This window comes from Gorilla gorilla, chromosome 22 (assembly GCF_029281585.2).
Source record: "Gorilla gorilla gorilla isolate KB3781 chromosome 22, NHGRI_mGorGor1-v2.1_pri, whole genome shotgun sequence".
Classification (NCBI taxonomy): domain Eukaryota; kingdom Metazoa; phylum Chordata; class Mammalia; order Primates; family Hominidae; genus Gorilla; species Gorilla gorilla.
Genome location: NC_073246.2, coordinates 5,211,246 through 5,225,623, shown reverse-complemented (window position 1 = coordinate 5,225,623; position 14,378 = coordinate 5,211,246).

Here is a 14,378-nt window from a genome sequence, read left to right as displayed (position 1 = left end):
ATTATATACTCTACATAAAATATAAAAGTACACCAAATGTATATTATATACAGTACATAAAATATGAAATTATACAAAATATATATTATATACTGTATATAAAATATAAAAGTACACCAAATATATATTATATATTGTTCTTGAAATATGAAAATGCACAAAATATATATTATGTACTGTACATAAAATAAAAAATACACCAAATATATATTAGAAACTGAACATAAAATATCAAATTACACTAAATATTATATACTGTACATAAAATATAAAAGTACATGAAATAAATAATTTATGCAGTACATGAAATATGAAAATATACATATATAATATACAGTGCATAAAATATGAAAGTACACAAAATATATATTATACACTGTACATAAAATATGAAAATATGCAATATATATTATATACTGTATATAAAATTCCAAAGTACACCAAATAAATATTATAAACTGTAAATAAAATATGAAAATATGCAATATATATTATATACTGTAGATAAAATATCAAAGAACACCAAATATATATTATATGCTGTGCATAAAATATGAAATTACGCCAAATATATATTATATACTGTATATATAACATGAAAGTCACCATAAATATACTATATACTGTTCATAAAATATCAAATTTCACCAAATATATATTATATACAGTACATAAAATATCAAATTTCACCAAATATATATTATATACTGTATATAAAACATCAAATTTCACCAAATATATTATACACAGTACATGGAATATGAAAGTACTCCAAAAATATATTATATACTGTGCATAAAATATGACAGTACACCAAATATATATTATGTACTGTACATAAAATGTGAAATTTCACCAAATACTTATTATATACTGTACATAAAATATCAAATTTCACCAAATATATATTACGTACTGTACATAAAATATCAAATTTCTCCAAATATATATTATATACTGTACATAAAATATCAATTTTCACCAAATATGTATTGTATACTCTACATAAAATATCAAATTTCACCAAATATATATTATATACTGTACACAAAATATCAAATTACAACAAATATATATTATATACTGTACATAAAATATCAAAGTACACTAAATATGTATTATATAATATACATATAATATAAAAGTACACTAAATATATCTTATCTCCTGTACACAAACTATCAATGTACACCAAATGCATATTATATACTATACATAAAATATAAAATCACACCAAATACATATTATATACTGTACATAACATATGAAATTACACTGAATACATAATATATACTGTACATAAAACACAAAAGTATACCAAATATAATTTATATACTGTACATAAAATGTGAAAATACACAAAATTCATATCACACACTCTACATAAAATATCAAAGTACACCAAATATATATCATATACTGTACATAAAATATCAAATCACACTAAATATATATTATATATTGTACATATAATATAAAACTACACCAAATATATCGTATATTCTGTACATAAAATGTGAAAATACACAAAGTACGTATTATATAGCGAACATAAAATATCAAAGTACACCAAATATATATTGTATTCTGTACGTAAAATATAAAAGCACACCAAATATATATTATGTACTGTTCAAGAAATATCAAAGTACACGAAATATACTTTATATAATTTACTTAAAATATAAAATTACACCAAATATTTATTAAATACTGCACATAAAATATAAAATTACACCAAATATGTATTAAATACTGCCCATAACATATAAAATTACGTGAAATATATATTATATACTGTACAAAAAATATCACAATACACTAAATTTTCTTTGTATACTGTACATAAAATATGAATGTACACCAAATATATCTTATATACTGTACATAAAATATGACAATATACAATATATGTGTTATATACTGTACATGAAATATCATAGTACTCCAAATATATGTTATGTACTGTACATAAAATATCATGGTACACCAAATCTATATTATATACAGTACATAAAATATCAAAGCATACCAAATATATATTATATACTGTACATAAAATATCAAAGTACACCAAATATATTTTATATACTGTACATAAAATATCAAAGTACACCAAACATATATCATGTACTGTACATAAAATTTCAAATTAAACTAAATATATATTATATATTGTACTTATAATATTATAGTAAACCAAATATATATTTTATACTGTACAAAAAATGTGAAAATACAAAAAGTACGTATTTTATACAGAACATAAAATTTCAAACTACACCAAATATACATTATTTACCTTGCATAAAATATCAAAGGACAACAAATATATATTATAAACTGTACATAAAATATCAAATTAGGTTAAATAAATATTATATACTGTGCATAAAATAGAGAAGTACACTAAATATATATTATATACTGTACGTAAAATATGGAAATACACAAAATATATATTATATACTGTACATATAATATCTAAGTACAGCAAATACATATTATATCCTGTATATAAAATATGAAAATACAGAAAATATGTAACCTATACTGTACATAAAATATCAAAGTACACAAAATATATATTATAAACTGTACATAAAATATCAAATTACACGAAGTAAATTTTATATACTGTACATAAAATACAAAAGTACACCAAATATATACTGTACATAAAATATGAAAATATACAAAATATACATTATATACTGTCCATAAATTATCAATGTACACCAAATTCATATAATATACTGTACATAAATTATCAAAGCAAAACATATATACATTATATGCTGTACATAAAATATAAAAGTACTACAAATATACTTTATGTATTGTACATAAAATATAAAAGCACACCAAAAATATCTTATATACTGTACATAAAATATGAAAGTATACAAAATATATATTATATACGGAACATAAAATGTCAAAGTACACCGAATATATATTAAAAACTGTACATAAAATATAGAAATACACATTATATATATTATATACTGTACATAAAATATCAAAGTACAACAAATATACTTTATAAACCGCACATAAAATAGCAAATTACACTTAATAAATATTATATACTGTAAATGAAATATAAAAGTACACCAAATATATATTTTATACTGTACATAAACATGAAAATATACAAAATATATATTATATACTGTACATAAAATATCAAAGTACACCAAATATATATTATATACTGTACATAAAATATGAAAATACACAAAGTATGTGTTAAATAGTGTATATGAAATATCAAAGGGCACCAAATATATATTATAAACTGTACATAAAATATCAAATTACACTAAAAAATCCTATATACTGCACATAAAATATAAAAGTACCCCGAATATATACTATATACTGTACATAAAATATGAAAATATATAAAATATATATTATATACTGTACATAAAATATAAAAGTGCACCAAATATATAATATATACTATACATAATATATCAAAGCACACCAAATATACATTACATGAAATACTGTAATTTATATATTGTATGTATATATGTATATATAGATATATATGTATATATACATATATACATACAATATATACATTATATATATAATGTATATACTGTACACAAAATATAAAAGCACACTAAATATATGTTATATACTGTACATAAAATATCAAAGTACACAGAAAAGTTATTTCATAATGTACATAACATATCGAAGTACACCAAATATATATTATCTACTATAAAAAAATATCAAAGTACAGCAAATATATATTTTGTAGTGTACATAAATTATTAAAGTACACCAAAAATATATTATATAACGTACATAAAATTTCAAAGTATACCTATATATATTATACACTGTACATAAAATATCAAAGTACACCAAATATATATTATATACTGTACATAATGTATCAAAGCACAACAAATATACATTATATGTTGTACATAAAATATAAAAGTACACCAAGTATAGATTATATTCTGTACATGAAATATCAAAGTACACCAATATATAATATGCTGGGCTTAAAATATCAAAGTACACCAATTATATATTATATACTGTACACATAATATCAAAGTACAACAAATATTTATTACATACTGCACAAAAAATATCAAAGTACCCCAAATATATAATATATTTTACACGTAATATCAAAGTACAAATATTTATTATATACTATACATAAAATATCAAAGTACACCAAATATATAATATACTGTACAGAAAATATCAAAGTGCACCAAATATACATTATTCACTGCACATAAAATATCACAGCACAGTTAATATATATTATATACTGTACATAATATGTCAAAGTACTCCAAAAATATATTATATACTGTAAATAAAATATCAAAGTACTCCAAAAATATATTATATACTGTACATAGTATATCAAAGTATACCTAATATATGTTATATACTGTACATAAAATATCAAAGTAAACCAAATATTTATTATATACAGTACATAAAATATCAAAGTACACCAAATATATATGACACACTGCACATAAAATAACAAATCACAGCAAATGTATATTATAAACTGTACATAAAATAATATAGTACATCATATATATTATATACTGTACATAAAATATAAAAGTATGCAAAATATATTACTCACTGCACATTAAATTTCAATGTATGCCAAATATATATTATATAATGTACATAAAACATCAAATAACACCAAATATATATTATAAACTGTAATTAAAATATCAAAGTACACCAAATATGTAATATACACTGCACATAAAATATCAAAGCACACCCAATATATACTATATGCTCTTCATAAAATATCAAAGTACTCGCAAAATATATTATATACTGTACATAAAGAATCAAAGTACTCCAAATATATATTATATACTCTACATAAAATAACAAAGTACACGAAAAATATATTCTACACCCTAAATAAAATATCAAAGTATACTTAATATATATTATATACTCTAAGTAAAATATCAAAGCATACCAAATATTTATTATATACTGTACAGAAAATATCAAACTGCAGCGTGAATATAATATACTGTACATAAAATATCAAAGTACACGAAATGTATATTATACAATGCTCATAATATATCAAAGCACATCAAATATATATTATATACTGTACATAAATGATCAAAGTACACCAAAAATTTATTATATACTGTACATAAAATATCATACAACTATTATATATTATAGACTGTACATAAAATATAAAAGTACACCAAATATATATTATATACTGAACACAAAATATCAAAGTATACCTAATATATATTATATACTGTACATAAAGTATAAAAGTATACCAAATATTTATTATATACTGTACTTAAAATATCAAAGTGTGCCAAATATATAATATACTGTACATAAAATATCAAAGTACACCAAATATATATTATACACTTCACATAAAATATCAAAGCACACCAAATAAATGTTATATATTGCACATAAAATACCAAAGTTCACCAGAAATATATACTGTACATAAAATATCAAAGTACACCAAATATATATTATACACTGTTCATAAAATATCAAGGCACACCATACATATATTATATACTGTACATGAAATATAAAAGTACTGCAAATATATATTATATACTTCACATAAAATAATATAGTACACCATATATAATATACTGTACATAAAATATGAAAGTACACCAAATATATTATACACTGCACATAAAATTTCAAAGTACACCATATAAATATTATGTAATGTACATAAAATATCAATGTACACGAAAAATATATTATATACTGTACATAAAATATCAAAGTATACCAACAATATATTACATACTGTACATAAAATATGAAATTACACCAAATATATATTATATACTGTACATAAAATATCAAAGTATTCCAAATATTTATTATATACTGTACATAAAAATATCAAAGTGCACCAGATATATAATATACTGTACATAAAATATCAAGGTACACCAAATATGTATAGTACACTGTACATAAAATATCAATGAATATTGATGAATGAGGTGACTGTGAAGAATCTCCAGAGGAAGACATGGCAGTACACAGTGACATGAGTGACTGTCCTGCTTGGTTAGGAAAGGGAAACTTAAAGTTCTGGAATTCTGCTGATGTTTGATGTGAGAGTGGTGAAGCCCTATGGGATGATGTAGAGTGCTTCCATATCCTTGGTGAGGAGCTGCCCCTTGGGTCTAAGTTTCTGAGAGGGGAGAGGGACAAGCTGGGTGAGGCAGGCCTGAATCTTGAGGAGTCAGGGCTGGGGAACCGCTCATATTCTCCCGAGACCTGTGAGTCTCTGGGGGACACCTGGGTGCGTGGGGCTCACACCCGCAGGAACCTGGGGATGGCTGGAGAGTAACTGGGAGCCACAGGAGAGTCCCTGAGGCCTGGGGGTGAAGAGATGAAAGACACAAGGGTGGAGTACTGTGAGGCTCGTGAGTTTGTTGGTGATTCCTGGGTGTGGGGGGCTGACTCCAGCTGAAATCTGGGGTTGTTTGGAGAGTAGCTGGGAGACACAGGAGACCCCCCGAGAGCTGGGGGTGAGCTGCTGGGTGATGGCAGTAAGAACATGTGGTATATTACTGATGAACGTGGGGACTCTGAGGAATCCTCAGAGGAGGACACGGGAGAGCCCAATGGCTTCATTGATTGCCCATCACGGTGAGGACAGGGAAATGGGAGCTTGTGGGATTCTGGTGATGACAGAGGTGAGTGTGGTGAAGCCCTAGGGGATGGTGAATGGTAGCTCCAGATCCCTGGTGAGGAGCTTCCCCTTAAGACTGAGTTTCTGAGAGGGGAGAGGGAGAAGCTGGGTGAGGCTGGCATGGACCTTGGGGAGGCCGGGCTGGGGGACCGTTCGTAAGAAGAGCCAGACAAGACCCTACTGTTCTTAGGTGTAGACATGATTAGGAAACCTGCAGCTCCCAGGGGCCCCTAATAACTTTCTAACTCGCAGAAGGAAGGAGTGTGTGTGTGTGTGTGTGTGTGTGAGTGTGTGTGAGTGTGTGTGTGTTTGTGTGTGTGCGGTGTGAGGTATGTGCCCCTTAAGAAAATGGAAATCAACCAACCAATGAGACAGACAGACAGACAGACAGACAGAGATTCACTTGCCCAAGTGTTCTGTCCTGTCCCACTTCTCTCCCAGGACTCGGGCAATGTTCAACACAGGGGGTCTTCAAAAGGTTCATAGAAAATGCACATGCTGAGGAAACTATGCATGGATTTCCACTGGTTTGCACTCAAATAAACTTGTCTTAACTTCTTATCACCTTTCTGAACTAGATCTAGTTTGAGGCACTGAGAAGGATGAGACATCCACTGAAAAGGACTCCTATCAGAGCAACATGAATTCCACGAAAATTGCAGCAGGAGCAAACATCACATTTCTGGTGAAGCTTGTGTGGAAGAATGAAGAAATCATTGATGTTTTCAGAAAAGCTTAGAAGGACACTACCCCAAAGAAATGAACTCTCTACGAATGTATAGCTTGTTTCAAGAAGAGGTGAGAAGATGTGGAAGATGAATCCTGCAGTGGCTGTGAAAACCACTGTGCCCAGATCAGCTGCAGTTACGACGAGAGCTATCAGTGGAAATTTTAAACAGGAGGGATCACGATCCTGACGCATCCCTCTGACAGATTATAACCGGAAGTTGGAACATGGCTTTACCAATATGATCTCGAGGGCAAGGCATCATCAAAGCGGTGGCTACCAAGAGGTGGCAGTGGTCCAGTCAAAGGAAAAGGAGGCCAGTCAGGAGCCAACATCATGGCATCGGTGTTTTGGGACACTCAAGGCATTTTGCTTGCTGACTTTCTGAAGGGCCAAACATCTGCTTTTTAGGAGAGTGTTCTGAGAAGCTTAGAAAAAGCTTTGGTAGAAACATGCTGGGAAAGTCTCACCAGATCCTTGTTCACCACCTCAGTGCTCTGCTCATTCCTCTCATCAAACAAGGGCAATTATGTCAGTTTCAATGGGCAGTCCTCAGGAATTCACCTTACGGGCTGCTTTCATTCCTTCTAGACTCTTTTTCTTTCCTAATGATAAAAAGTCTCCTTGCCTTGCTTGGAAAGATGAGAGAAAGTCTCCTTGCCTTGCTTGGACAGATGAGAGATGAGGTCCTCCTCTTCTCTCCCAGGACAGAATGGTCAGACTTGAGTTTCCTTTCTCCTCACTCTTCTCCTCCTTGAGGGAGGTGCTGTGCCGGACAGACCTACTCCCGTGTCTAGACACGGGTAGACTCGTTTAAGATCCTCACAGGCAATCCTCCATGGGGTCAAAGGGGAAGGACTTATTTCTTCAGGGCTCAGTAGTCCACATCCTTACGCGCACCTTCACCAGCCCAGGGCGGGGTAGCGGTGGGTGAAAGGGCGTGGCTCAGAGCCCGCTTCTTCCGCTCGGGCGTATCCTGGGAGGAACCCTTGTCCAGTGAGCAGGTCTTCGTCTCCACCAAATTCCCTAGGGGGACATTTCTGGCAGCCCTTCTTGTTCAGCAGCTTACGGGGGTCAGGTGGACCTCTGCTGGTCACCAGCCTGAAGCCCTTTCTCCATTTCAGCTACTTTTGCAGTTGCCTAGGTGACTTTTGAACCTCATTACCCAGAACAGCAAACGGACGAGGGGTGAGAAGAGTGCCGTCTGGGTTTGCAGCATAGTGCTGCCTTATAGGAGTTGTGCAGTCTTCGGTTGTGTGAGACCTCACCTGGCTGATTTGTGGGAATGTCTCCACAAATTCGCTAAATTCAGTAGCTTTTGCCTTCCAAGATTCATTTACACAATGTTGAATGCTTTAAATGAATGAGCATGAAGAGTGCTGGGCTGGAAAGTGATGATATGGGTGGTAGGGACTCCTCGGAGTAGAGGAGTAGAGTTTTACTATTATAACTAGGAGGCAAACAAAAAGGCGCTGAACGTGATCCATAATAAAAGAAGCACACACTCACAAAGCTCCGTACCAACTACATTAAAATGGAAATCATGATATTTGGAAATACAACTTAATTGGAAATCATTAAGTAATCTCATCAAACATTTTTCAGTGGGTGGCAGGGCTATGGCGGGAAAACGGCAATGGTTCTGGCACCTACTTAACTTGATTCCATGAAATTCACCCAACAGGCCTCCAGAGAAGATATTACTGCTTTGATATTACAAAGGGAAAAGCAGCTATGGCGTCTCTAAAAAGCACAACGTTCTAGGACTGGAATGACTTTAAATCCACACATAAATTTCTGAGTGATTTTGCCATAAGGTACTTTCCACCTTACTGTAAAGCACATCCTAAAATTGTCTGCAATGCAAATGGATTATGTGCATCCCATAGGAAACAGCACAGGTTGAGAAGCTGTTACTTCATTGCTCATTGCGACCCCTAGTGAAAAGTGTGGGGTCTCATCACTTTTGCCCCCACGTTTTGCCTGTTGGTTTCTCCACACTGTCAGGAGGATTTGACCAACTCCCTGTGGCTCAGGTTCGCTTATGCAGCCTGGTGGGGAAACCAGTGGGTATTGAAGACCTGCCTCTGGTGTGCCAGGAAGTTGTGCCTGCCGGCCACTCTGACTTGCGATCTTCCGCCTCAGTGTATGGCATCCTAAAGCTGGGTAATTAACATTGCCAGCATGATTAGAAGGTCCCTTCATCACTATTGCCGCTAGTCCTTCCGATTCCTGTGCCCGGTTTCTTCTTTATTGGAACCCAAGAACGAGCAAACATAGTATTTTCAAACATCTCTCCCCCTTCACTGGTAACACCAATACTCCACCATCATAATTCCCTCAGAAGCATTCAGTCTCTCCATCCTGAGGTGGTGAAATCCCTCTAGGCATTTATAAGTATACCTGGACATAAGCAATACAAGATACCATTGTATTAACTAAATATAGTGTCGCTAAGTTCGTACTTTTCCTTGGTTGATTTTATTTTATAAATAGGTATCACTGGCATTTTTCAAAATGCGGTAGGCACAGAGACTATATATGATGGAATTACATCCTCCTTCCCTGTACTCAGCAACCGAGATCTTCCCCCTACGGGCACTCAAAGGTTTCATTGTCTGAAATATCAGCCTAAACGTAGTTTATGTTTAGTAAGCAACAACTGTAAATAGTCCCACATCCAAACGGAGTGGATTTAGGTTTCACTTTTCCAAGGAAAATCCATCAAAGAATTTTTCCACATACTTTAAAACCATCCCACGTATAGAATCCATTATTATTGATGGGGACAGGCCCGAGGGGCAGCGGCGGGGATTCCGGGGGACTGGGAGTGGGGGGTTGGGGTTACTCTTGTCTTTTTGCCCTCTCCTGCCGCCGGCTGCTCCAGTTTCTTTCGCTTTGCGGCGCGGTGGACAGGGTGAGCTCTCGGGACTGATGGCGGTTTTGGAAGAGGCCTGGGGCTAAGGACAGGCCAGGGCGGCGGGAGAGGCGGACCGCTGGCGTGGCTGGATCTGGGCGCGCTGTCGGACCTTCCACATCACCAGCTGCAGGCAGGCGTTTGCGTCCTCGCTGGAGTTGTGGCCGTCCTGGCTGTCCTGGATGATCTGTCCCAGGTAGTCGGCCGCGAGATTCCTGAGGGAGCGCTTGTAGGGGAAACCCAGGTAGTGCGGGAAGAGCACGGCCGTGTCCACCACGGTGCTGTGGATGAGCTTCAGGGCCAGCAGATCGCTCTCCAGGCTGTGCCCGATGAGGATGGTTTGGGCGCTGAAAAAGCTCAGCAGGATGGCTTGGACTTGGGGCAAGGTGATGCTCGTCTTGGCGACGTCGGCCTCGGTGACTCCGGAAAACCTGGTGTTGTAGTCCACGATCTCGTTGTCGGGCTTGACGAAGGTGTCGTACACCACTCGCATGTCGGCGTCCACCACGGTGACGCGGGTCAGCTCTAGGCCATGCGTGGTGTAGCACATCTCACAGTCCAAGGCGTAGATTCCTGGATAAGCGTCTCTGGACAACTCTTTCTTGAAGGTCTCCACGAAGCCATCGAGGCTCTCCTTGCGGCCGTCCCGCACGTGCTGCTTTGCCACCTGGCAGCCCACAGAGCCAGGAGCAGCTGCACAGCAGGTGTACTGGCTAACACGGCCTCCAGCCACCTGGCTCGAGCGGACCCGCCCCCAGTGATAATAACACAACTGGTCGCGTACACAGCGGCCCGAGGAGGACACCAGGTACTCGGTGCCACAACGGCAGCAGACCCTGCAGGAGGAGTCGCCGGGCCCCTTCCCCTGGCCAGTGAAGAGGACGGCGCCTCCGGGCCGCTCGGGGTGCGGGAAGGGGTAGCCGTTCTCCTTGAGCTGGTCCTGGGTGAGCAGGAACTCCTGGAGGCGGCCGTACAGGGCGGCCCTGCTGAGGCCGGGCATGGAGCTGGGGGTCAGGCCCTTGAGTCTCTTGAGGGTGTTCAGGACCACGTTCAGGTACCTGTTCTTGTTGGGGCTGCAGTCGTAGGCCACCTTCTCCTCGTTCAGCGCCTTCTCCTCGGCCTCCTGCTTGGAGGCGCAGAACTTGAGACACTTTTCGGCGAACAGTTGGAGATAGCCTCGGCGGATGACGGTGGGGACTTGGCACCCAGACCTTCGGAGGATAATGGCTTTCTTCAAACTCGGTAAGGATGGACCATGGACGATTCGCTTAGAGCTGATGGTGGTGGTGGTCTTGCATGCCATCCCTGACCTGTTGCGCGTCTTCCCTGGCTGTCTGCCGACCTTGGAGCCACTGGAGCGTTGGCTGCTGCTGGCCACCTGGGTTCTCTTGGCATCTGTGTAACCTGTGACCAAGCAAGGGCTGGAAGAGTGGGCGATCGTCTTCCTCTTCCTGGGGGCTGCGATGCGGACTCCCGAGGGCCTCTCTGTCAGCCTCGGGGCGCCTGGCAAGCAGCAGGCCGATCCCCTCTGCGCAGGGAAGTAGCACGCCTCCGTCACCATCTTGGGCCACGCTGGGGGCACCGCCTGACGCCTGTTCTGGGGCTCCGCCTGGATGTCCACAAATGCTGAGGCCTGGTTGTGCATCTGGGGCACCCGGAGCCCGAAGCTCTGGGCAGGCTGATGAGAGGGCAGTGGGAATTCTGGAGCCTCCAGGGCCGCCTCCTCGGCCACCTTCTTAGCTTCTGGGTAGCCAGGTGGGAACCAGCAGGGAGCTGTGGCTCGCAACATCTTGCTGCCTTCGGGAGCACCGGCCTGGCTCTGCTCCGCTCCCAGCTGGCGGCTTGCCTCCAGGGCCGCCTCCTCGGCCACCTTCTTAGCTTCTGGGTATCCAGGTGGGAACCAGCAGGGAGCTGTGGCTCGCAACATCTTGCTGCCTTCGGGAGCACCGGCCTGGCTCTGCTCCTCTCCCAACTGGCGGCTTCAATGAGCGCCGCGGCCGCCACGCGTCGCCTTTATAGACGCACAGGGCAGAGTGGGTGGGACTTCTCCTTGATAGGTTGCTGCTTCAATCCAATCACACTGAGCCTCATCTTCCACCAGACTCCAGCTTGGGAATGCCCCAGGGGGTGCGCTAGCGGAATCAACTGGAACTCCTGGTTGCTAACCTTGGAGCTAGGTTGCTTTTCCTGAGTTAATTAACTGTCCCTGCAGGGCCGTCCTATAATGGCTACTGGAATTGGGCTACCTAGGATTAAATGAGGGTTCAGGGAGGTTGGTCAACTTGCTTGGGCCCACACAGCACCCCATGGAGCCAGGACTGATCCAGCAGTCTGCTGCATGCTGGAGGGCAGGATCCCTCTGGGGTTGCCTTTCCCTGCTCTGTGCACTCCTCCTCTGCGGGCAAATTGAGGACAGGAAGTGGACCGCACCCACTTCTCTCCCAGGACTCGGGCAATGTTCAACACAGGGGGTCTTCAAAAGGTTCATAGAAAATGCACATGCTGAAGAAACTATGCATGGATTTCCACTGGTTTGCACTCAAATAAACTTGTCTTAACTTCTTATCACCTTTCTGAACTAGATCTAGTTTGAGGCACTGAGAAGGATGAGACATCCACTGAAAAGGACTCCTATCAGAGCAACATGAATTCCACGAAAATTGCAGCAGGAGCAAACATCACATTTCTGGTGAAGCTTGTGTGGAAGAATGAAGAAATCATTGATGTTTTCAGAAAAGCTTAGAAGGACACTACCCCAAAGAAATGAACTCTCTACGAATGTATAGCTTGTTTCAAGAAGAGGTGAGAAGATGTGGAAGATGAATCCTGCAGTGGCTGTGAAAACCACTGTGCCCAGATCAGCTGCAGTTACGACGAGAGCTATCAGTGGAAATTTTAAACAGGAGGGATCACGATCCTGACGCATCCCTCTGACAGATTATAACCGGAAGTTGGAACATGGCTTTACCAATATGATCTCGAGGGCAAGGCATCATCAAAGCGGTGGCTACCAAGAGGTGGCAGTGGTCCAGTCAAAGGAAAAGGAGGCCAGTCAGGAGCCAACATCATGGCATCGGTGTTTTGGGACACTCAAGGCATTTTGCTTGCTGACTTTCTGAAGGGCCAAACATCTGCTTTTTAGGAGAGTGTTCTGAGAAGCTTAGAAAAAGCTTTGGTAGAAACATGCTGGGAAAGTCTCACCAGATCCTTGTTCACCACCTCAGTGCTCTGCTCATTCCTCTCATCAAACAAGGGCAATTATGTCAGTTTCAATGGGCAGTCCTCAGGAATTCACCTTACGGGCTGCTTTCATTCCTTCTAGACTCTTTTTCTTTCCTAATGATAAAAAGTCTCCTTGCCTTGCTTGGAAAGATGAGAGAAAGTCTCCTTGCCTTGCTTGGACAGATGAGAGATGAGGTCCTCCTCTTCTCTCCCAGGACAGAATGGTCAGACTTGAGTTTCCTTTCTCCTCACTCTTCTCCTCCTTGAGGGAGGTGCTGTGCCGGACAGACCTACTCCCGTGTCTAGACACGGGTAGACTCGTTTAAGATCCTCACAGGCAATCCTCCATGGGGTCAAAGGGGAAGGACTTATTTCTTCAGGGCTCAGTAGTCCACATCCTTACGCGCACCTTCACCAGCCCAGGGCGGGGTAGCGGTGGGTGAAAGGGCGTGGCTCAGAGCCCGCTTCTTCCGCTCGGGCGTATCCTGGGAGGAACCCTTGTCCAGTGAGCAGGTCTTCGTCTCCACCAAATTCCCTAGGGGGACATTTCTGGCAGCCCTTCTTGTTCAGCAGCTTACGGGGGTCAGGTGGACCTCTGCTGGTCACCAGCCTGAAGCCCTTTCTCCATTTCAGCTACTTTTGCAGTTGCCTAGGTGACTTTTGAACCTCATTACCCAGAACAGCAAACGGACGAGGGGTGAGAAGAGTGCCGTCTGGGTTTGCAGCATAGTGCTGCCTTATAGGAGTTGTGCAGTCTTCGGTTG